We start from the raw sequence: 23,250 nt of genomic DNA on the forward strand, positions 1-23,250 counted from the left end.
TTGTGATCAAATATTGAAGTAGGGGATTTTCAATGAAAAAGGTCTTTCCGTGTACTTATCCTCTCTACAGCTTAGTGATGTTAGCGCCGACGAGTTTTATTGGCTAAAGCCGTTTTGTTTCCAACTAATCAGAACGTCGGTTAATACCTGAGTGCAAAAGAGAAGGTAGACATTGAGAACATGGAAATATGTATACATAGTAATACTCCTGAGGGCTATTTTAAAACAAGTCAGCAGTGCATTTTCTAATCACTCATATTACTAATTCAGCCTAAGGCAGTTAACATGAGATGTATGTTGAACAAGTAAAAAACGAGAGTTATTTGTTTTGCTGTCTCTCTCGCACTTACATAACATATTGCACTGGCTTTGGCTTAAATGTATATTACATTATACAAGTAATGAGGTACTGATACTACTGACAGCAGTAACAGTGTTTGTGGAACGCAGACAGGCACTTCAGTCACGACCAAGCCAAGAGCCGGCAAGAGCTGATACAGAACAGAGCGCCTTCTATCGATGATTGTGCAAACTGCGCCGAGCAGTGAATACGAGCGTCGTACTAGCACGCAGCAGAAAAATGTCAAACGTCATCGATGAACGACTTGTTTGCAAAATTGGATTCTGAATTACGCGTTGTTGCGTAGTTAGGTGCTTCCTATTCAACGTGAGACATTTGTCTGAACACCAACCTCTGTCGTGAGCCTGTGGCGATTCTATCTGAACAGGGGGCACCAGAAATGGCTGCAAAAACCGTTCACTTAAGCAAGTGTGACACAGCAGGTAGCTTAACTGCTGCCCTGAAATCGCACTTCTAGTTTTACGAAAGTCGCAGCAATAGTCGCTAGAAAAAACGAGGGCTTAGAATACGGCATTAAGTGGACACCCCGGCTTTGAGGTATGTATATTACCATGAATCATGTAGTCCAGCATCTCGCTTGCTTATTGGCATCTCGTTTTCAATGTGTACTTAGTTTGCCTCGAGTGTGAGTACGCGCGTCGCAGTTCACTGGGCTCCATTGACAGCTCAAGTGGCTAGACGCGCACGCCCACATTATTACACTTGAGAAAATATTTTATTTACTCTCAAAATTGTTTATTAACTGTAAATAAAATATATGTGTTGAAATCTCAAGTGTAAAGATGAGAAATTAACATGGATAGTCTACTATTGACATTAACAGTAAGAAAACACTCTGTGTCAGTACACAAATCTATTCATTTTCATTACAGATCCACGAAAACAAACTTAAAACTGTCATCGTGATATCATTGATATTGTAGCTCTCCTTAAGCTTCAAGAAATATTATCTATTTTCATTCCAACATTAATACACGTTCAATAACTATGATAAAATTTTAATTTCTTAGCCTTTTACCACAAGCATCATGCTGTTGTAGATAAGTTGTTTTATGTTCTTTCTTACAACCTAGTCTATCAGAATGTTTAAAAGTAATCTGGAATTACTGCAGTGACATTCCAAAATATCAAACGGATTTGATACAGTCAACGGTATTAAAAGTTATTGTTTTCGTATCACATGCAGAGCCAACAATCCTGAGGTGCGGCTGTGTATAGATATGTAAATACACGTATACACTGATAAACTAACACACTCATAAAAATAAAAGGTTTTATCTAAATACGTTGTTTTGTAGAGAAATTGATAATATACACTTTTAAAAAATCAACTGTTTCAAAAAAATCGATTTTCAAAAGTCGATAAAATCAAATTTGAAGAGTATGTAGATGGGAAACTCAATTTTATTTTCTTGGTGGGGATAAAAACTTTAAAACAAAAAAATAATAAGCCTTGATTCAGGAAAATTGGTCGAAGAAGTTATGAGATTGAAACTGTTCGTACAGACATACATTCACACAACATTTTTTTTTTTATCTTCATACGTTATTCTGCAAAAAACTGGTTGATCTATCCGATTTTTTAATATAAATTATGTTGTAATCACAATAATTAGCGAAAAAATTAATTTCTAAAAATTGATAACATTGAAATAAAAAAAAAAAATTAAACAAGAAAACTCCAACTTAATTGATTAATTATAAGAATCTTAAAATAAAACATACAATTGATCACACACACACACACACACATAACGTCGGACTTTTTTAATTTTTATAAATAACATTTAATCACTTGTATCGAACCTTAGACAATGCATCACTTTCTAATTTAATTTTTCTTAACATGAAAAAAAACAGGAGTACTGAGAGTTATATGAGCTTACTTTTAATAATAGTCTTAGAAAATAAAAACTGAACTTATCTTTGTTATATAATTATAAAATAAAAATAATTCTAAAAACAAAACTTCAATCATTCATACTTAAATAAAACTTTGACATTTTTTTAACTACTTTGACACTAAAATTTGTAAGTGTAAGCATAGTACACTGTCTGTGGCTTTATTTTCAAACTACGAAATTAGGTTTCTTGAAATTATCCATCGCATGAAAATACTTGAAATAATTATAACCATGAAGAAAAATACAGCAACGATAACTATCACGTTAGCGAGCACTAAACAAAGTTTTTATGCCCATTGAGTTTGTTTTACAACATACAAAGTATGAATGCAATTAGACACATTACTGTTTCTTCTCATCTATAAGAGAATTAGAGTCTGCAATGTCATCTGCTTTTTAGTTTTTATTCCCTACATGAAAACAGATTTCTGCTATATCTATCACTCTCACCATATTTTAGGGTATTCCAGAGAAAATTGAAGTTTCCTGCCTTGTCAGTCAGGTTGATGTAATTTTTCAGCCTTATAACATTATTTATTACATAGCATTTACTAAATAACTAGATGTTTTATTATGAAAGGAAGGGTTGACACAAATTCTTGACATTTCTAAGAATACTTCAAAACTAGACTGCGAGATTCATTGAAAATTGTTTGAGAAAGACGTAAAATTAGATGTTATTAGAAATAACTCAAATACAGCTACTTATATTGTAAGAAAAGTAAAAAACTAGTGTGTTCTTAGGTGCTCATAATCTAAGATGTAGGCTCAGGAAAACCTATGATAATTCACGTTTCGTATCTTTCTTAACGAAAATGACAGTTTGCTGATTTCAGGCAAAAAGTAAGATGATCTCGATATTGGCATTTTTTTATTTATATAGCAGAGACTATGTAAATACTTTCATACGTTTTAAAGCCTTACAATTATAAATTAGATGTTTTAATAGAAAAAAATTATTTATAATTATTATTAGTAAAATGCATATGATAAAGGCTCAGAAAAATATTATTATAAATTTAAAATGGAACACCACGAAATTCTTTGAATTAAAAAACAAATAATCTTTAAAAAAAACTTATTTTGTATGAAGTGTGTGTGTGCACGGTCTTTACATAAAATATAAAAATAACAAAATTTTTCCTCTTTTATTAACAGTATTACCGTATGTGTGTAAAAAATTTTTTTGGATCCAATACTATGAATCAGAAAAGTAAAATTTTACATTTTCCAACAGAACAAGTATGTACTGATATTTATTTGGCTTTGAAATTCAACTTCTGGTGTTGATTATTAAGGTGGCTCTTTCATGACTCCCGAGTCAATGGTGCAACTATCAAGTTAATATTTATTGATACTGCTGAAATTTCAAACAATGATTTGTTATTATTGTTTATTAAGTTGGATTAAGTATTGTGTTTCTTTTAATGTCTTTTGATTAATTCCGTGAACATATGTATTTCGAGATGGTCGTATTTTTAGTTTTACGTAAGCTTTATTGTATCAGATTTTTACTTAATAGTGTTCAGTAAATAAATAACTAATAGACTACAACTTATAGTGAAGAAATACTTAGTTGCCATACGAGCACACGTTTAAAATTTACTTTTCATTTATCATTTTCTTGCATTTATATTCGTCAGCCTACTTTTAAATTTTGAGGGATTGCATATTGTTACTAAATAAATAATTCCTCAAGGTTTCATGTTATTCTGTTTATAATCATTTCATGAAAGAACCACCTTGAGTGTACTAGGGTTTGTTTCATGCTCCCACATAAAATTATCCCATAGATATTACATTTTCTCGTACAAATAAATAAAAGTTCCCCTAAAAAACTTTTCGTTTTTGCTTGGAATCGGAGCATCGTCGTAGTTTTCGCTTGAAATCGGAGCATCGTCGTAGTTTTCGCTTGGAATCAGAGAATCGTTGTAGTTTTTTGCTAGAGGTCTGGGGAGGTAACAGTTTTTGTCAGAGGTCTTGAATTATAATAATTTTAACCCCATGCATTGATACTAATAATCGTCTGATAATTTCTGACATTTATTTTTTGATGATTAACATGCTTATGACATAGATTTTCCACACTGATAGTTTTGTTTTATGGACATTTTTTGAGGAGATATGGCCATATATTCAAATTTAAAATCGTAAATTGCATACATTATACAAGCCGAATAAAATACTATCAGACACATATTTGATGGCAATTGAAAATTCTTAAGTTTATACTACAGTAGCTAATGTTGTTACGAACGGAACGATCAATTTACCAAATTTCTTCTTACGGTGGTGGAAAAAACAAAAAATCGTTTTTACCTTCAAAGTATTTAACGAATAGTTAAGAAAACAATGTCTTGAATCACCCATATTCGAACAACGTACCTGAATTATGGTTGTAAGTCTTGTTGGAGGACAACATTTGGACAAGTAGAAAACAATGTGTTAGAAAAAGGTAATAAAAATCATAAATTGTTTTAATTAACAGTAAAAAAATGAAAAGCTACTGAGTGATCTCATAATATCCTCTGAACATAACATTTACACTGTAAATTATAAAACTAATATAGCAATATATCCACTTAAGTGTAAAGAAAATACACTGGTGTAAGATGAACAAAAATATAAAAACTTAATCGACAAGTTAAGAAAGCACAGACGAATAGTTTATTATTTTTATTATTTATCATGTTTACTTAAATGAATAACATTTACTACAAATTACTCAGTAAGTTTATATAAATCAACAAAACTAACATCGTATGAACACAATTCTATTGCTAAAAGAAAAGGATAATATTTAATCGTTTTTTTTTGAAAGTTAATTTATCAGCCAAAAGATCTATTTTATGTTGATTAATTCATTTTTTTAAATTTTTCAATTAAGAAACCAAATCAATTTAATCTACTAGTAATTTTTCGTAGTTCTCTTTCAAATTTTTGCGTTTGCAAATTTAAGTTTCGTGTAGAATATAAGATTTTTTTTCGTTCGATGGTTGTTGATGTTTTTTTTTGTACGTGGCTTATTCAAAAACATTTTTTTTTTCTTTTGTTAACCAATCTGTTTCTCTTTTCCGTTTTTTAAACAACTTAATAAGTCATGCTTGGAGTAGGCTGATTTGCCTTTAATTTTTTAAACTGTGCTCAATTATTATTATTACTGTTTTTTAAAATAAGTCTTGATTATTAGAAATTTTTTTTTTTAATTTGGTTTTTACATCAAAACATGGTCCTTTTTTGTCTTGTATACTATTTAAAATCTTTCTCGGTCAAATATTTTTGTTTTCTGTTCTTGTTTAATTGTATATTTTTCATTGAATCTAGATGAATTTTCTTTGGTAAAAAAGTGATACTTTAAAGATTATTGATAAAAAAAATTGATGAACAAAAAAAAAGAAAAAAAAAAATAAAATAAATCTATGTGTTACTTCAATGTCTGAAAATTTGTAGTTTTAAGAAAAAATTATTGGTAATTAAAAAGTGATTGACACCTATAAAAATAAAAAATTTAAACGTAAGTTTAGGACAATATTTATATTGTGAGTAGAAAGTTAGTTATTAATTTTATTATTGAAATGGTATAGTAGATAAAAAAGTATTAAACCATGCAGTCTGCGAATTTTTTACCAATAAGAAATTAATTTTTTTAAACAAACATATGCTGTTCACCAGTCTTTAAGTTCGTCCTCTTAAAAATCTTATACAGTACTAAAAGACAAAACTCATTTATTAAAATAATTCAACAATTGGGATATGGTGACTCATGTTGACGGTACAATAGCAGGGTTATAAGCTAACGTCAACCGTAATAGTTATACTTTTTTTAAATTTATTTAAGATACAATTAATTTCATTGGGATTAAAAAACCCACTTGATAAAACTGTAAACTTTTTTCCAGTATCTCGGCAACACCGTTCATATCCAAGTAAAAACTACAGCAACTATGTACTTTTTAAAAGTAACTAAACAATTTTTAGTTTATTTTTAAAAACTGTTTATTCTAAGGTTCTGTTAAAGAATTGAAAAATCACATATTCAGTAGTTCATTTATAGAGGAAATGTGGAATTAGGAATAGTGCAACAATTTTAATTTGATTTTATTAGAAAAATTTGAGCCATTTCTCAGATAAATGGGTTATTTTGGCTTATTTTATTTTTTAAAAAGATACCAGGCTTTATAGGTACTTGAATATAAACTTTCAAATACATATCTTCAAATAATTTTTCACACTGCCCAGGGTTCAAACAGATGGACTTTACATACGAATAATATAGATAATTAATCAATTTATGTTACTCAGAGTAAGATTATAAACAAATTTATATCAATTATATTTTCATTCATGTGTAAGTATACAGTCCTGGCCGCGCTAAGCTTTTTTTTTGTAATATTGATGAAGAGATATGTAAAAAATTATAATTTTTTATTTTCTTTGTATGGCATAATGCTAATACATACATAAATTTTAATGACACTTAGTTATACGATAATACAAACCGCGAAAGTGTTATTCTGTTAAAAAAGGTTATTGTTATGAGTCAATTAATAGAATCAGCCAAGTAATTTGATTAATATTTATAGTGCTGTTAAATGTATATATGTTAATAAGGATGATTCAAAACTGTTTATATTTTAAGTAGAGTATGATGAAATTAAAATAGTCTTCATTTTTTAAAGTAAAAAAATAAAAATAAAACATTTATACATAAAAGCTTGAAGCAGAAAGTTTATTTGAAAACTGTTAATTAATCTCCATCAAAATTTTATCAAGGGGGTGGAAGAACTATCTATACCAAGTATATTATTAAATGTGTGAGAAGGATGGGATTGAAGAATGTTCCTCAAAGTATTACGGAAGGAATATCAGAATCGATAATGGTTTTAAAAATGGGAAATACAGTTCCTTATTACTGTGTGTACTATGAGAAAGAATTATTCCATGTTGTACAAATACATTTTCTACGTAAACATATTTTTTTATAACCTGAAAAAGCATGGAATAATAAATAATTAGCATATTACATGATATGATGATATTTTATTAGGCAAAAATTTTGTTAATAATTATTGAAATTAACGTTTGGATTTAGCGTTACTATTAATACTATTTTTTAAATTAAATCACTCATTTTGTTTATTTATTTTTTCTATCTATTTTTGTGATGACTTATTTGTACATGTTTTAAAAAACAATAATTGAAAAGATGCAAATTTTAAGAAAAATATCGTACGTACACATCAAACGGTAAAGGTTGGAGACAGACAAGTTATTTAAGAAAAAAAGAAAATAATTGAGAACATAACAGTTTTAATAAAATATTATGACTCAAAAAATTTGTAATAAGTAAACAGATTACTGTATTAACTGTTTTCTTTTGTTTTTTTTTCTGAAAATCATGAGGTATCAGGGTTTTTATGTCTTTGTCATTTCGTAGGGCTACAGATGAGGACTACCGCGGTTTCTATTACTGTTTAACTACTTGAGTTTGAAAACATTTGTATGATCTTTTCACGTCTTTAAATTACACGTTAGTATTTCAAACTTAACGTATGGATAAAATAATAATAACAAAAAAACGAACGCACCTTAGATTAATCACTAAATTGTATATCCAGTAATAAATATAGTAAAAGAATAGATAACAATACCCAATTGAGGACAACAGTAGTTTAATAAATATTATGGAAGGTGGGGTAAAAAGACGTATAGAACAATTTCATTAGGTTAAAATAACGGACACATCTGTTGACTTTTCTCAAAAATTGTTGGGGTGCTTAAACAGTACCATTGTTTTAAATATAGTGCTGTGGGGCTGCGAGGGGTGGTGCAGGGGTTGCGAGGAGTTATTTAAAGACGCATATTATAACAATCTATGTAAAGTTGAAATTTGTTGTATGTCTTTTGTACATGATAAAGTTACTTGCATGAATTCAAGTTTGACTTAGTCATTAACTAATAAAAACCATAGAAGTTTTGCTCTATCAACATGTCAAAAACCATCTCAAGTGGGTTAGAGTGAAAAACAAATTTCTTACGACAGTCTTCAAAAAATTATGTGTTTGTTTTTATTATGTTAACAATGTACTAAAATTTCAGGAACCGTAGTGTCACAGTTTTTGAGAAAAAAATAGCAAACTTAGGATCTTATACACAGGCTTCTATGAGAACGTCGTTGCGGCATTTACATTGTCACCAATAACTTGAAAAATATTTTTACAAGTCTTTCAAAAAAATTGTAACTTATTGTTAGTAACAATTAAAATAACATATCCAAATTTGAAGAAGCCTGCCGTCACGGTTTCAGAAATACTTCAATTAAAAGTTTGGACAAAACGCCGTGGTAAATCTATATACAGCAGACGAGACATAAAACATTGCACATAAATCTAATTTTGAAGTAATGATTTTCTATTTTCTAGCCTATGAGTAATCTTCTGCTAAACGATATGGAACAGCTTGCATAATTTATCAAGAATGATAATAAAGACACTAATTTTTGATTCAAACCAACTCTTAAGGTTGACTGTACCGATCTAACCCCCTGATAGCTCCCTAACCTACATATGAATATAAAAAGTTTGACAGTTACATTACCGAAACTTCAGTACAGCCAAGTGTAGCCAAGACCAACCGCAATCTATTCGCTGTGTGCAAGTATATTGGCGCCATCTGATGGTGAAATAGTGCGTACTTTCAGGACTTTTGAGGATCCAATACATTATAAATAGCAAATATTACAAGTTTACAGATTTATCAAGACAGCAAACGTGAAAGCAACCATAATTTTAACAATTGTAAATATCCTAGTTGTCTGTTATATACAATGTTAAAGCAAAAAGTTACCCTGACATCTGAATTATTAAAACAAAAACGCCACTTAAGCCAGTAACATAACCTTAAATTTTAGTTTTGAAGCAGAACAGACTCATTTCGACCGTAAAGTTACGCGGGTATGACGTAAGTGACAGTAAGTGACATCTCCACTAGCTTTATTTTATTAATTACCATTCGTATAATTGAAGATTGTATTAAATATTTTTTTAATAGAAAAGCTGTGAACCATGAGTTTATTATGATAATAATTATATTTACCTTCGGTGATTCGAAATATTAGAAAACTCAATCAATAATGTTATCAATAATGTTATGAGTCCTCAAGAGCCCTGAAATTTTGCACATTTCTCTTACCATGGGCTCTTAGATCGCTTCATTTTACCCCCTCCAAGGACTTGCACACAGCGAATAGGTGTATATGTACACCTAGCAGAAGTGTATTCTTATGTTTAGTGTATATGAGGTGCTTGTTATTTCGTTGTTGATAAAGTAAACAGATGGCTCAATTTATGGAAAACACTTTGTATGGCATCTAGCAACAAAAAGAAATATTTTAGTAATAGAATTCAATTATAATATTATTCGGTTATCTTATCCAACTGAGTTTTAATGTAAATATGCTAAATTTAAATTTAAACTAACAAACTTTTATGCTACAAAACGAATTTTGAACCTTTTTAAAACATCAAAATGTCATGCCCTATTATATAAATATTTGAGTTAATTAAACATGTTAATGATGGTGTAAGGCCTTTTGAAGACGGCAGCAGAATTTCAAATTATAATCATATTTTTCTATGTGGTCATTATAAAAAAACTAGAACAGGATCAGATAAATACTTTTCTCTATGGTTGCAACCATTTTCTTTAAATATTTACCCCCATTAAATCGCCATTGATATTAAAAATGATAATAATAAAAAAGAAATTAGTGCAGTATTAAGTTGTTAGCCGGGGAATTCTGATTGTTGTTAGCATACTGTAGGTAAATGCTTGTGTTTAAACTGGTAAGTGCTTAATATTAATTAATAGAGTATTGTATAATTAATAAATTTAATATTGATAGAAAGTTAAAGAATACTGAAGAGAAATCGGGTTGCACATATTCGAAGCAGCAGTGAGGTTACATTAAACAAAAAGTCAACAACGCATATGCTGCAACACCATTTGCAAAATTTTGCTATGGAGCATAAGCCCACACAAAATGTGACATGTCACCATCAGTAAAAAGTTCAATTTTTCAAAAATTTAATACTGCAGATGTTTAAAGTGAGTTAGGATTACATGTCATTGATTCCATATTAAACTTAAGACTAACAAACAATAATGCTACAAAACCAACTGCAGTACCTGCAAGTGTATTGAAAATTTTGGAAACAAATGAGACTTTTAAATCAGAATCGGCTGTGATAATAGAGTTAAATTCTTTTTGTGGTGCGAATATGATTACAGTGGAGTTATTAAGGTGGTTCTTCACCTAACCCATTTACTTAAACTTACAGGGAAACTTGGATGGATTGTTATTAAAGTTATAAGGCATCTTCTCTTAAAATTTCAAGTCCCTTTATCAGGCAAATTTTTGAAAACAAGTCATTAAAAAAATGCACTTTTAACATGTATTCTTATGTAGATTACTTTTCCATACTACGATATCATGTAATATCCCGTAAAGTAGACTTAAGATCGTGATAGAAAAAGTTTGTAGTGAAATAAGAATTTTTCAGCTTTCTAATAATATAACAAAAGTTTGGGCTAATCAGAAAAATAGTATACGATATTTAATCGTAAACGTAATCAGTTATTGATCAGCGAGAGCGAAATGTCTGCCGTGTAAACGAGCAGACGCTCGGATCGCGCGCGCAAATTTAAAATGACTCACTTACTAATATGGTAATAAGACAATCAGTAAAATTATTTTATAATTAATATTTGTTGAAAATGAAAATTAGAGTTTATTTTTGTGTTAAAAACGTACATAAGGTAATCATAACAAGAAGCATATCAATATTTCGGATACATCGGATAATAAAAACAAAAGTGAAGGGGTTACGTTTGTGCGGCAGACGACGCTCGACGATTGTATAAAATTATATATATAGGTACATGCAGAAATCGGTGGCAACGTCTGCTTGAGTAGGAGCGTACATGCCATTTTCAGAACCTTGCGTCAAAAAAGAAATTTTTTATAACTCTTACTATGACTTTATTAGCTTTATTTGTATGTAAATGCAATGATATTATAGTCAAGTGCCAGTACAACATATTTTATGTTGCAAATAATACGCTAATCGAAAATTAGAAAACCACCAGGGTCCCGTGTCGCTTTGATACGGCACCATCGTGAAGAACCTTAGAGAATATATACATGGAGGAAGCATTGTATGCTCCGACCGCAAGACGAGATGAGAGAGACAAAAGACAAATAGCAGTACAACCTTTCTCTCTCTTACACGCCTCTGATTGGTTGGCCCCCTTCCGTATATATAGGTACTAGCAGCCCCCCCGTCTCGGCTTCGCCCGAGACTTACTAAATAAAACACCGTAGTGTGTTGACATGTAATGTGAAACATTTTTAGCTAGAAAATTTTACACATACTCCCGATACATCTCAGAACAAAAATCTTCTTATTAAAAAATATTTTTTCGGAATCCATATAGTTTATTTGGTCAAATAATAAGGTGTGAAAATTCAAAAAAATAATTATGCTGAAAATTTATGCCATAAAATAATCGATGGCTATAAGAAGTTGTTGATTTAGTTTCTTCTGTGTAATTCACGAAAAGGGCTATTTTTTAAAGCTGTTAAGATTTTAAACCCCCAAAAAATTTATATTAAAAAAAAATTGTTTTTTCTCATATCTCACTATTTTATTACCAGAGCAACAAAGTCCTGGACCTTAAACCCAACATTTTTATTGCCACAAAAACAGAAATACATTTTCTACTTATTTAAAAATCTGAAGTAGGATCTTTAAAGATTTCAGAGATTGCTGTAAGGGTACAATGGAAAGCTGATCTCTCACGTAATGGACTCTTAAGTTGTCGATTTTGACGCTGCTGTTTCAATCTCGATAAATTTTCTGCGTCAGTTTCTTGACGCCTCAAATTGTATTCATTAAATACATTTGAAGTTTTCTTTCCAATATACCCTTTTGCGACTATTGGCATGCTTACGACTTTTATGACCCCTAAAGGCTATTTTCAGTCAACTTTGTTAATTTTAATACATTTGTTGGCAAGGTAGTTCGACGTCCGATGGCCCTAAAAAAGACCGGTGAGCTTCTTAAGTTAACTCTTTCTTGACTGCAGTTAACAGAAATTGTGACCTGGATACCTCAGGGTGATCTTCTCTGGCTTACTGTTGAAGACCCAGACTGATTGGGAGAAAAATTACAAAGTCCGAAGCTTTGGGGCTAGTTGTAGTGCTCTTTCCCAACGTCTCCCGGTATAACGTCGAAGACGTTGGTGTCTAAAGCACCTTTTTTATTTTCAGATTCAGTTGTTTTGGTGATCTTAGATGGGGAGATTGGTTAGTGATACTTGTCCAGTGGAGGCTGTCCCGTTGGCTCAAGTTTTTTTTCCTTTATAGCTGTTATAGGTTTGCCCAGCGCAGACCTTGGAGAGGATCAGTGATTCCTCTGAAACAACTCCGCAGGTGACGTCTGCCAGTGAATAGCTGACTTGGTTTAATAGTGCCCGTCTTTAGTTAATATAGTCTTTTAGTCGACGAATCGCTTCCGGAAATGGTAATAAAAATGTATTTGTTGGCAAGGTAGTTTACACTTAGGTGGCCCCTAAAAAGAACCGATGAAATTGATGGTTAAGTAGGGAACGTAAATACTTATAATGGCCCTAAAAAGCGCCAGTGGTGAAACTTCCAGGCTATTCTTCATTATTATTCCTGATGATGAAGAGCTGGCTACGGGTTGCTTGATTCTTACCCTGGGAGTCTCGATGTACAGAGACTGTGATGGAGGGAGATACGCCGCTGACCAAAGAATATCTCGTCTCGGGTCGTTCCCCGGATAACCAACTGCTCAATTGCTCATCTTTAGACGGGAACATGTGGGTAAGCGCGTTGGGGACGCGTCGACCAAGAAGAAAGCCGTTGTGGTTCCCGTGACCCTCAGAGCTGTTTTTCCTTGCTTACATTTGTAGCCACAAATTCTCTAACTACAACAGGTGGGATGGTGGGACTGCCACACAACTCTGAAGAGTTGGTGCAGATTGTACTCTGGCTAAATGTGTCTCCTGGTATTCTGGCAGAGACGGCATCGGTTGGAAGTAATTTATTATTCTTTGATCACACTCGTCGAGATTCAGGGTGAAGGAACACTTAGGTCCCTTCCCCCTTGGAGAAGAGTGTCGTCCGTAACCGGGATACCCAGCTGCAGGACTATCACCAGCATCCTCTGAACAGCTTGATGAGCTGCCGAAGCTCGACTGTACAGCTATCGATACGCTCCGGCCTATTATAACCACACTTATTTAATTATGTTGCAGGTAGCTTCGATTTTATGTCGACGCCACCTAGCGGATTTTACTGAACTGAAGTGAAAAGATAGCGTATTTTTGCAAAACTTTGAGCTCATTTATTGCTATTGTTATTGAATTTTTTAAGATAAAAACTATACTAAAACCATCTAGGAAGTATCATGAATCAGTGTGCAAAATTTCAGCAAAATCGGTTCAGTAGTTTTCGCGGTTAGCGATTACAACGGTTTTAGCGACTTTGCTTTATATATTAGTAAGATAGTCGTATCCACGAGTGGCGGTCGTGGGGGAACAGAGCAGATGTATGTAACATAAGCTTTGATGAAAAAGAACTTATACATTACCAGAGAATATAGAATATATCCTCTGTAAGTATAGAAGGCCAAAGCGGAATTCCGAGCAATACACACTAAAACAATAATCTTCCATTACAACATAATTAAAACAACAACATTTGAATAAAAATCTCCAATTTTAATTAAAACCCTCATACCTGGTGAAACAGTTCATGTATGGCTAATGACTCAGTTGGAATGTTTGTCTTCGAGAGCTGAGCGGTCAAGAATGCTCGCTTAGCTTTTGCGCTCTGGGCTTCGAATCTGACCTATGGTTTTTTTTTTTTTTTCAGGTATACATTTTCATAATACTTGTTTTATTACGTTTTGTTTGTTTATAATTTTTATGTATTTTTATAAATAAATTTATTTTATAAGATTTCACACTTTAATGATAAGATTTAAAAAACTACTCTTGGCTAATGCCAGTAAAATACTAATGCAAAAATGTGTAAATACTTTTTGTATATTATTATTATTACAAGTGTAAATATTATTTGTTTAATTATTTACTGCATTGATCGATACGGATTTATTGGGGTTCTAATATCTAATATGCCTCTTATCCTGCATGTATCCTATCCTAATGAAAAATACTGCCACCTTCCCGTCGGTTTCCATTGAGTAATGCCAATAAAAAATAAATTATACGACGTATTGTAATAGTATAATATTGAATTTATGCTCACATTAGTATTTTGTTGGCATTAGCCAAGAGTAGTTTTTTAAATTTTATTATTTAAGTGTGTAATCTTATAAAATAAATTTATTTATAAAAATACATAAAAATTATAAACAAACGAAATGTAATTAAACAAGTATTATGAAAATGTATACCTGAAAAAAAAAAAGCATAGATCAGATTGAAAGCCCAGAGCGCAGAAGCTAATCGAGCATTCTTGACCGCTCAGCTATCGAAGACAAACATTCCAACTGAGTCATCAGCCATACATGAACTGTTTAACCAGGTATGAGGGCTTTAATTAAAATTGGAAATTTTTATTCAAATTTTGTTGTTTTAATTATGTTGTAATGGAAGATTATTGTTTTAGTGTGTATTGCTCAGAATTCCGCTTTGGCCTTCTATACTTAAAGAGGATATATTCTATATTCTCTGGTAATGTATAAGTTCTTTTTCATCAAAGCTTAGGTTACATATATCTGCTCTGTTCCCCCACAACCGCCACTCGTGGATACGACTATACCTATATATACGGAAGGGGGCCAACCAATCAGAGGCGTGTTAGAGAGAGAAAGGTTGTACTGCTATTTGTCTTTTGTCTCTCTCATCTCGTCTTGCGGTCGGAGCATACAATGCTTCCTCCATGTATATATTCTCTAAGTGAAGAACCACCTTAAGATTAGTAGAAAACGACATTTGGTATAAGTACTTAAAAAAGTTTCTACTTAATACTGTAGCTAAGGCTAATGCAATGTAATCCAACAAAAATATTTATTCGAATATCAAAAGAGTCAAAGAAAGAATTTTGTATACAATGAAGCAAAACAACGATACATGGCAGGATAAAGACAGTCGAAGGATAACTGGATGTAAGTGCTGTAATGTTTTTACTTGCATGAGAAGGTCCCATGATTCTGATGAGTGGGATAAGAAATTGACAAGTCTATATAAATGAACTTTTAAAGGTAATAAACATACTCTCGGAGGACAAGAAGATGAATCTAAGACTAAAAAATGTTATCGAATAAAAAATTGGAAAAGCAGCGTATGAAGTAGGACTTTTAATTTTAAACACGTTGCCTTGGCTCAGATACAGTGCCGATTGCGTGTGTAATAATATTTTAATTGAAACTAACTGTTCGAAGAATAATGATCAAGTGAATGATAGTATCTTATTAAAGTAATTATCTTGTATTAGGTGGTATAACGAAGACAAACCACAATTAAAAAGTAGAAATTAATATTATGGACGAATCCAATTGGGGCTATGCTTGAAGAAGCTAAGTAAATGTCACCTAGTTGTCTACGAGTCAAACTGTGATACATGTGAATTTATAGAAGTTCAAAAAGATGAATCATTTGTACATAATTTAATACGTATACCTTGTCTCCCTGTTATTTCAGTCACATTTTACAATTGTCAGTTGTTAATACTGTTGACCATAAAAAATAGTTCCTTAAAACTTGAGAAAAAAATTTATAAAAACTTGAATCTTTGTAAAGCGTATAAAAAAGTTATTTATTGCAAGTGTATTAAGGAAAGTAACATTTTATTAATTGATAAATAACTAATAAATGTAACCATGTTTGCCAATGATCGGAGAACTCATATTTACGAGCCCACATACAATGATCATAACGTCATCCATGTACTTGGTCGAGGTCCAATCGATGGTTGCTTTAACGATCCGGAAGTTTTTTATTATTTCCATGATTATTTAAGTATAAACTCTCTCTGACTTGTTCGCATACTCTCCTCTCTTGACATTTGCTCATCTTTACTACCAAAAGGAGGTCTGTACAACTTTATATTATACTCTTCACACTCATTCGGAATTTAGAAGCCCTTATCGACGATCACAGCATCTTCACCAGGGATCACTTTATCTAACAATCCACTTTGACAAAAAATTGCCTTGTCTGAGGCCCTGTCACCGTAGCACTTGCTTACGTAGATTACCTGTCCAGAAGGTTTGATCCCAATAAAAAACTTTATGGTTTGTTTACCTTTGTAGTGAGAATACATCTTTAAACGACACTGCCACCTTCAAAACACAGGAAAAAAAACTTTTGTTAACTGTGTATGATTTACGCGCTGTCAAAAAATTTTGGTAACTATTTCTGAAAAATTACAATAACAATTTATTGTAGGTAAAAAGGTTAATTGTTTATACACAATACAAATTTTTTTTTTTTAATCCATACTCCGAGTTACAAGTGATTGAAATTAATGTCTTAAATGAAAAAAGCTTTGTTCAGTCTCTGTAAGAATTTTTAATCTAAAATACGCACTATTTATAAAGACTAAAGAATCTGCTTTCATGTTTGTATATGTATGTAGCACGAATTTTGTCAATGCAATAACCGCAAAATATTGTTAAGGAATGTAAATGTAAGCTAAAAAATAATGTACAAAGAATATATACATATATATATCGGTAAATAAATATTCACGTATAATTGGATGTAGGTTGTACTTAACTCGTAATAATCATATTTGATATAATTGTAGTAAAAGTATGAGTTTCCTTCTGCCTTCGGCTTTATTTGTTGTAAATAGGATGTTCATAATTTCTACTAAATATCGTATCTTTATTTTAATTATCACCGTTAAAGGTAATTCATTTTTTTTTTTTGTTCAAACAAAATACGGCGGTATTATAGAAAATATTTTGTCTCAGAATCTTGCCGAATAATTTTTATTACTTATTCATCGAACTGTTTCATTCATTGCTATTCTTCTGGCTGTCTAAAAATTAATAAAAGTAGCACACCTTATTAAAGATTTGCAAATAATTTTAAAATTTTTACAAAACTATTATTGTGGAAATTCAAAGTGATTAGTGATCCGTTGGGGGCAAAATGTGAGAAAATAAATAAATACAAGTAAAGTGTATTTAAATTTTCTTGTGTTGATTTATTAATGCGCAACGTTTCGCTGACAATATGCGTCAGCCTCATCAGGCTACAAAATTAAAATTAAAAACACACAATGAGTGATCTGGAAGGCTCAAACACAAAAATACAATAAATTTTTATGTAAATTGTTACCACAGGTACGCGAGAATTCGTGAGTTTGGTTGACTTACTCGTCACCTGTCGTGCTATCGACTGACAATAAATTACAACAACAAGCCAGCGCTTATATAGGTGGAGCCGCAAAGGTAGACGGTAAAGGGCGATGAACTCGATCGGGATATTTAAACTTTCGTAGTAAAGGAAGGTATGCTCTATTAAAGGAAAGCACATCCTCCTTTCTATTGATGTTGTGTTTGTCGAGTTTTATATAAAGCATTTCGGAAATAATTTTTTTTTTGTAATTGGATTCTTCGTCAAGGATTTTAAAGTTATCCTAATCGAACTAAAGGTTGAAATTGATTTGGTGTGCACAAACAACGGAATCAGAGTTTTTACTTTTCATATGTTCACTAATGCGGACCTCCGCCGCTCGCTTTGTTTCACCCACATATGACGCAGGACAATTTTTACAATAAAACTTATATACTACATTTGTCTGTTTATGTTTATTCGTTGTATCTTTTCCTAAGCGGACGATATGCCGCAGTTTATTGTCAATAAGAGGGTAAGTATAATAACAGGGTTCTTTTATTTCACCTTTGTTTGCTGACCTTGTAATGGACGACCTGGAAAATGATTGTCTCTCCATCTTAAAAAATAACTATAATATTATTCCATCTTTCTATTTTCGTTACGTGGATGATGTATAACTTTTTATTAATGTTGACCATATTGACCAAATTTTAAACATTTTTAATTCATATCATCCCAAACTACAATTTACATATGAAATGGAGATTGACAAGATACTCAACTTTTTAGACTTGACGATGATAAGAAATTCTAACTATTTTAATTTTGACTGGTTTGAAAAACCTACTTCTTCCGGACGAATCTTGAATTATTTTTCTGGTCATCCAGTTAGCTATAAAAGAAATTTTGTTTTTAATTTGGTTGATAGGGCGATCTTACTTGCCAGTACACGTTTTCACGGTGTGAATATTGCTAGGGTGAAAAACCTGTTAATAAAAAATAATTACCCTTTTAACTTTATTAATAAAAACATAAAGGTCAGATTAAAAAAACACAAATATAGTAATCATAATAGAAGCACTACAAACACCTACCCTCTCTGCAAAATTGGCATACCATACATTGACAATAATTTTGAAAAAATTTCAACCATGTTAAAACCCTACAATATTCACACTTACCCTCTTATTTACAATAAACTGCGGCATATCGTCCGCTTAGGAAAAGATACAACGAATAAACATAAACAGACAAATGTAGTATATAAGTTTTATTGTAAAAATTGTCCTGCGTCATATGTGGGTGAAACAAAGCGAGCGGCGGAGGTCCGCATTAGTGAACATATGAAAAGTAAAAACTCTGATTCCGTTGTTTGTGCACACCAAATCAATTTCGACCTTTAATTCGATTAGGATAACTTTAAAATCCTTGACGAAGAATCCAATTACAAAAAAAAAATTATTTCCGAAATGCTTTATATAAAACTCGACAAACACAACATCAATAGAAAGGAGGATGTGCTTTCCTTTAATAGAGCATACCTTCCTTTACTACGAAAGTTTAAATGTCCCGATCGAGTTTATCGCCCTTTACCGTCTACCTTTGCGGCTCCACCTATATAAGCGCTGGCTTGTTGTTGTAATTTATTGTCAGTCGATAGCACGACAGGTGACGAGTAAGTCAACCAAACTCACGAATTCTCGCGTATCTGTGGTAACAATTTACATAAAAATTTATTGTATTTTTGTGTTTGAGCCTTCCAGATCACTCATTGTGTGTTTTTAATTTTAATTTTGTAGCCTGATGAGGCTGACGCATATTGTCAGCGAAACTTTGCGCATTAATAAATCAACGCAAGAAAATTTAAATACACTTTACTTGTATTTATTTATTTTCTCACATTTCGCCCCCAATGGATCACTGATCACTTTGAATTTCCAAATTCACCGGAGGGCACTGATATATACTAACAAATTATTTTCTATTGTGTTCATCAAATTCATTTACTGAATAAAATTTCAACATTAAGTAAATAGCAGTAGATAGGTGGCTTTTTTTTTGTCGTAAATAGGATGTTCATAATTTCTTAGGAGTTTTAAAATGCACAAATTATGTTAAAATCCTTAAAAGTTATTTTAGTATTATGAAATTATGGAATGGCCTTGCTAACAAGAAGAATCAAAGTAACAATATTTATTTTAATGTATCCGAAAAAAATGTTCACGACATATATATATGTATATGTACTTTTTTTTAACGAAACATAACTAAAAGAAATGAAGACAAAATGATAAATTGAATAAAAAAAAAATCTACCACGGAGGGGACTTGAACCCTTAAGAGCAAAACAATCCACATTGGGGCATAAGCCTTACCTCAGTTATCAGAAGGACACGTGACGTCCCTTTCGAAGTCACATATGTTCATTGATATCCTCCACAGCTTGCCCTACAGTTCACAGCAGTTAGGATGTGTAAAATTAATAAAATTGTGGTTAAAGCTGTTCTGAAAATCTTAAAAAATAGTTGAAGCTATATATTTTTTAAAAACATAAATGGATTTGGAAATGTTAAGAGTACGGGAGAGTACAAAAATAATGTATTGAAATCAAAAGTCTGTGCATATAATTAATGAACATTTGGTTCCACGATTTAATTAAATAAGATTTATAGATAACATTCAAGCCAGAGCGAGAGCAAGTCAGTTAACTATATACATAGCTTATATTTGGTTGCAGAGTCAAAAGACTCGAAAGAGAAAAACTCGAGTTGTCACTTGCTTTCAGTGCTCTCAAATACGACTGGCAAACTTGCGTGAAATTCAAATTGGCTATATGGAGCAAGACGCAAAACCCCAGATAACTTGACAACATTTCATACACCATAACTTAATAAATTAATCCTAAGCTATTTAACCCAATAACCCAACGCGCCTAAAAACAGTATCACAAGCTTTATTAATTAATAAAATACATTAAACAATAACGCAAGCGCCAATCCCCACACAACCCGGAGCGCTTACTGGCCGCTTTGTTTTTTAAATAAATAAATTAAATAACACAAGCGCCAATCCCCACACAACCCGGGGCGCTTGCTGGCCGCTTTGTTTTTTCATTAAATAAATAAAATAACACAAGCGCCTATCACCACACAACCCGGGGCGCTTACTGGCCGCATTGTTTTTTAATTAAATGAATAAAATTACACAAGCACCAATCCCCACACAACCCGGGGCGCTTACTGGCCGCTTTGTTTTTTAATTAAATAAATAAAATAACACAAGCGCCAATCACCACACAACCCAGGGCGCTTACTGGCCGCTTTGATAATTAAAATGATAAATAAAATAACAACAGCACCAATCACCACACAACCCGGAGCACTTACTGGTCGCTTTGTTAATTAATATAATAAATTAAATAACAGAAGCGCCAATCCCCACACAACCCGGGCCGCTTACTGGCCACTCTGTAAATAATAATTTAAAAAATAATAAACGCAAGTGCCAATCACCACACATTCCGGAGCGCTAGATGATAAGTTTGAAAATTAATAAAATTTATAAAGTAATAACACGAATGCCCATCACCAAACTATAAAGAGCACATTCTAGTTGCGTTTGACTTTTTTTATCATTTGATGCTTTCTTCAAACAAATAATGCAACCAGTAAGCGCCCCGGGTTAAGTAGGAATTAGCGCTTGTGTTATTTTATTTTTTCAATTAAATAACAAAGCGGCCAGTAAGTGCCCCGGGTTGTGTGGTGATTGGTGCTTTTGTGACTTTATTTATTATTTTAATAATCAAAGCGGACAGTGAGCGCCCCGGGTTATGTAGTGATTGGCGCTTGGGATATTTTATTTATTCAATTCATAAAAAAAGGGGCCAGTAGGCGCCCTGGGTTGTGTGGTGATTGGCGCTTGTGTTATTTTATTTATTATATTAAAAAATAAAGCGCCCAGCAAGCACCCCAAATTGTGTGGAGACTGGCGCTTGTGTTATTTTATTTATTTAATTAAAAAACAAAGCGGCCAGTAAGTGCCCCGGGTTGTGTGGTGATCGGTGCTTGTGTTATTTTTTTCTTTTTAATCAATAAACAAAGCGGCCAGTAAGTGCTCCGGGTAAAGTGGTGATTGGTGCTTTTGTTATTTTATTTATCATTTTAATTATCAAAGCGGCCAGTCAGCGCCATGGGTTGTGTGGGGATTGGCGCTTGTGTTATTTTATTTATTCAATTCAAAAACAAAGCGGCCACTGAGCGCCTTGGGTTGTGTGGTGATTGGCGCTTGTGTTATTTTATTTATTATATTGAAAACAAAGCAGCTAGGAAGTGCCCCGGGTTGTATGGTGATTGGTGCTTTTGTTATTTTATTTATCATTTTAATAATCAAAGCGGCCAGTAAGCGCCCCTGGTTATGTGGTGATTGGCGCTTGTGATATTTTATTTATTCAATTAAAAAACAAAGTGGCCAGTAAGCGCCCTGGGTTGTGTGGGGATTGGCGCTTGTGTTATTTTATTTATTTAATTTGAAAACAAAGCGACCAGTAAGCGCTCCGGGTTGTGTGGTGATAGGCGCTTGTGTTATTTTATTGATTATATTAAAAAACGAAGCGGCCAGCAAGCGCTTCGGGTTGTGTGGTAATTGGTGCTTTTGTTATTTTATTTATCATTTTAATTATCACAGCAGCCAGTAAGCGCCCCGGGTTGTGTGGGGATTGGCGCTTGAGTTATTTTATTTATTTAATTAAAAAACAAAGCGCCAGTAAGCGCTCCGGGTTGTGTGGTGATAGGTGCTTGTGTTATTTTATTTATTATATTAAAAAACAAAGCGGCCAGTAAGTGCCCCGGGTTGTGTGGTTATCGGTGCTTGTATTATTTTATTTTTTTTAATTAATAAACAAAGTGGCCAGTAAGCGCTCCAAGTTGTGTGGTGATCGGCGCTTGTGTTATTTTATTAATTTAATTAAAAAACAGAGCGGCCAGCAAGTGCCCGGGTTGTGTGGGGATTGGCGCTTGTGTTATTTTATTTATTTTATTAAAAAACAAAGCGGCCAGTAAGTGCTCCGGGTTGTGTGGTAATTGGTGCTTTTGTTATTTTATTTATCATTTCGATTATCAAAGCGGCTAGTAAGCGCCCCGGGTTGTGTGGGGATTGGCGCTTGTGTTATTTTATTTATTTAATTGAAAAACAAAGCGGCCAGTAAGCGCTCCGATTTGTGTGGTAATAGGCGCTTGTGTTATTTTATTTATTATATTAAAAAACAAAGCGGCCAGCAAGCGCCCCGGGTTGTGTGGTGATTGGTGCTTTTGTGACTTTATTTATTATTTTAATAATCAAAGCGGACAGTAAGCGCGCCGAATTATGTAGTGATTGGCGCTTGGGATATTTTATTTATTCAATTCATAAAAAAAGGGGCCAGTAAGCGCCCCGGGTTGTGTGGTGATTGGCGCTTGTGTTATTTTATTTATTATATTAAAACATAAAGTGGCCAGCAAGCACCCCGAGTTGTGTGGAGACTGGCGCTTGTGTTATTTTATTTATTTAATTGAAAAACAAAGCGGCCAGTAAGCGCTCCGGGTTGTGTGG

At 32.4% G+C, this 23,250-nt stretch overlaps 1 protein-coding gene across 4 annotated transcripts in view; it reads left to right on the forward strand.

The window, feature by feature from the left end:
* The first annotated feature begins 443 nt into the window (after positions 1–443).
* Positions 444–23,250, forward strand: part of LOC106644045 (dystrobrevin beta) — a 190,503-nt gene continuing 167,696 nt past the window's right edge. For 3 of the 4 annotated variants that reach the window (XM_089594703.1, XM_089594705.1, XM_014359391.2), the window contains exon 1: positions 444–898. The gene's annotated coding sequence lies outside the window, so the exon portion shown is untranslated. Of the gene's footprint in view, positions 899–1,174; positions 1,184–23,250 lie in introns of those variants that run through there. The other variant, XM_089594704.1, reaches the window with a different exon arrangement.

This window comes from Copidosoma floridanum, unplaced genomic scaffold, assembly GCF_036245765.1.
Source record: "Copidosoma floridanum isolate Cflo_tuat_1 unplaced genomic scaffold, Cflo_Japanese_pri ptg000021l, whole genome shotgun sequence".
Classification (NCBI taxonomy): Eukaryota; Metazoa; Arthropoda; class Insecta; order Hymenoptera; family Encyrtidae; genus Copidosoma; species Copidosoma floridanum.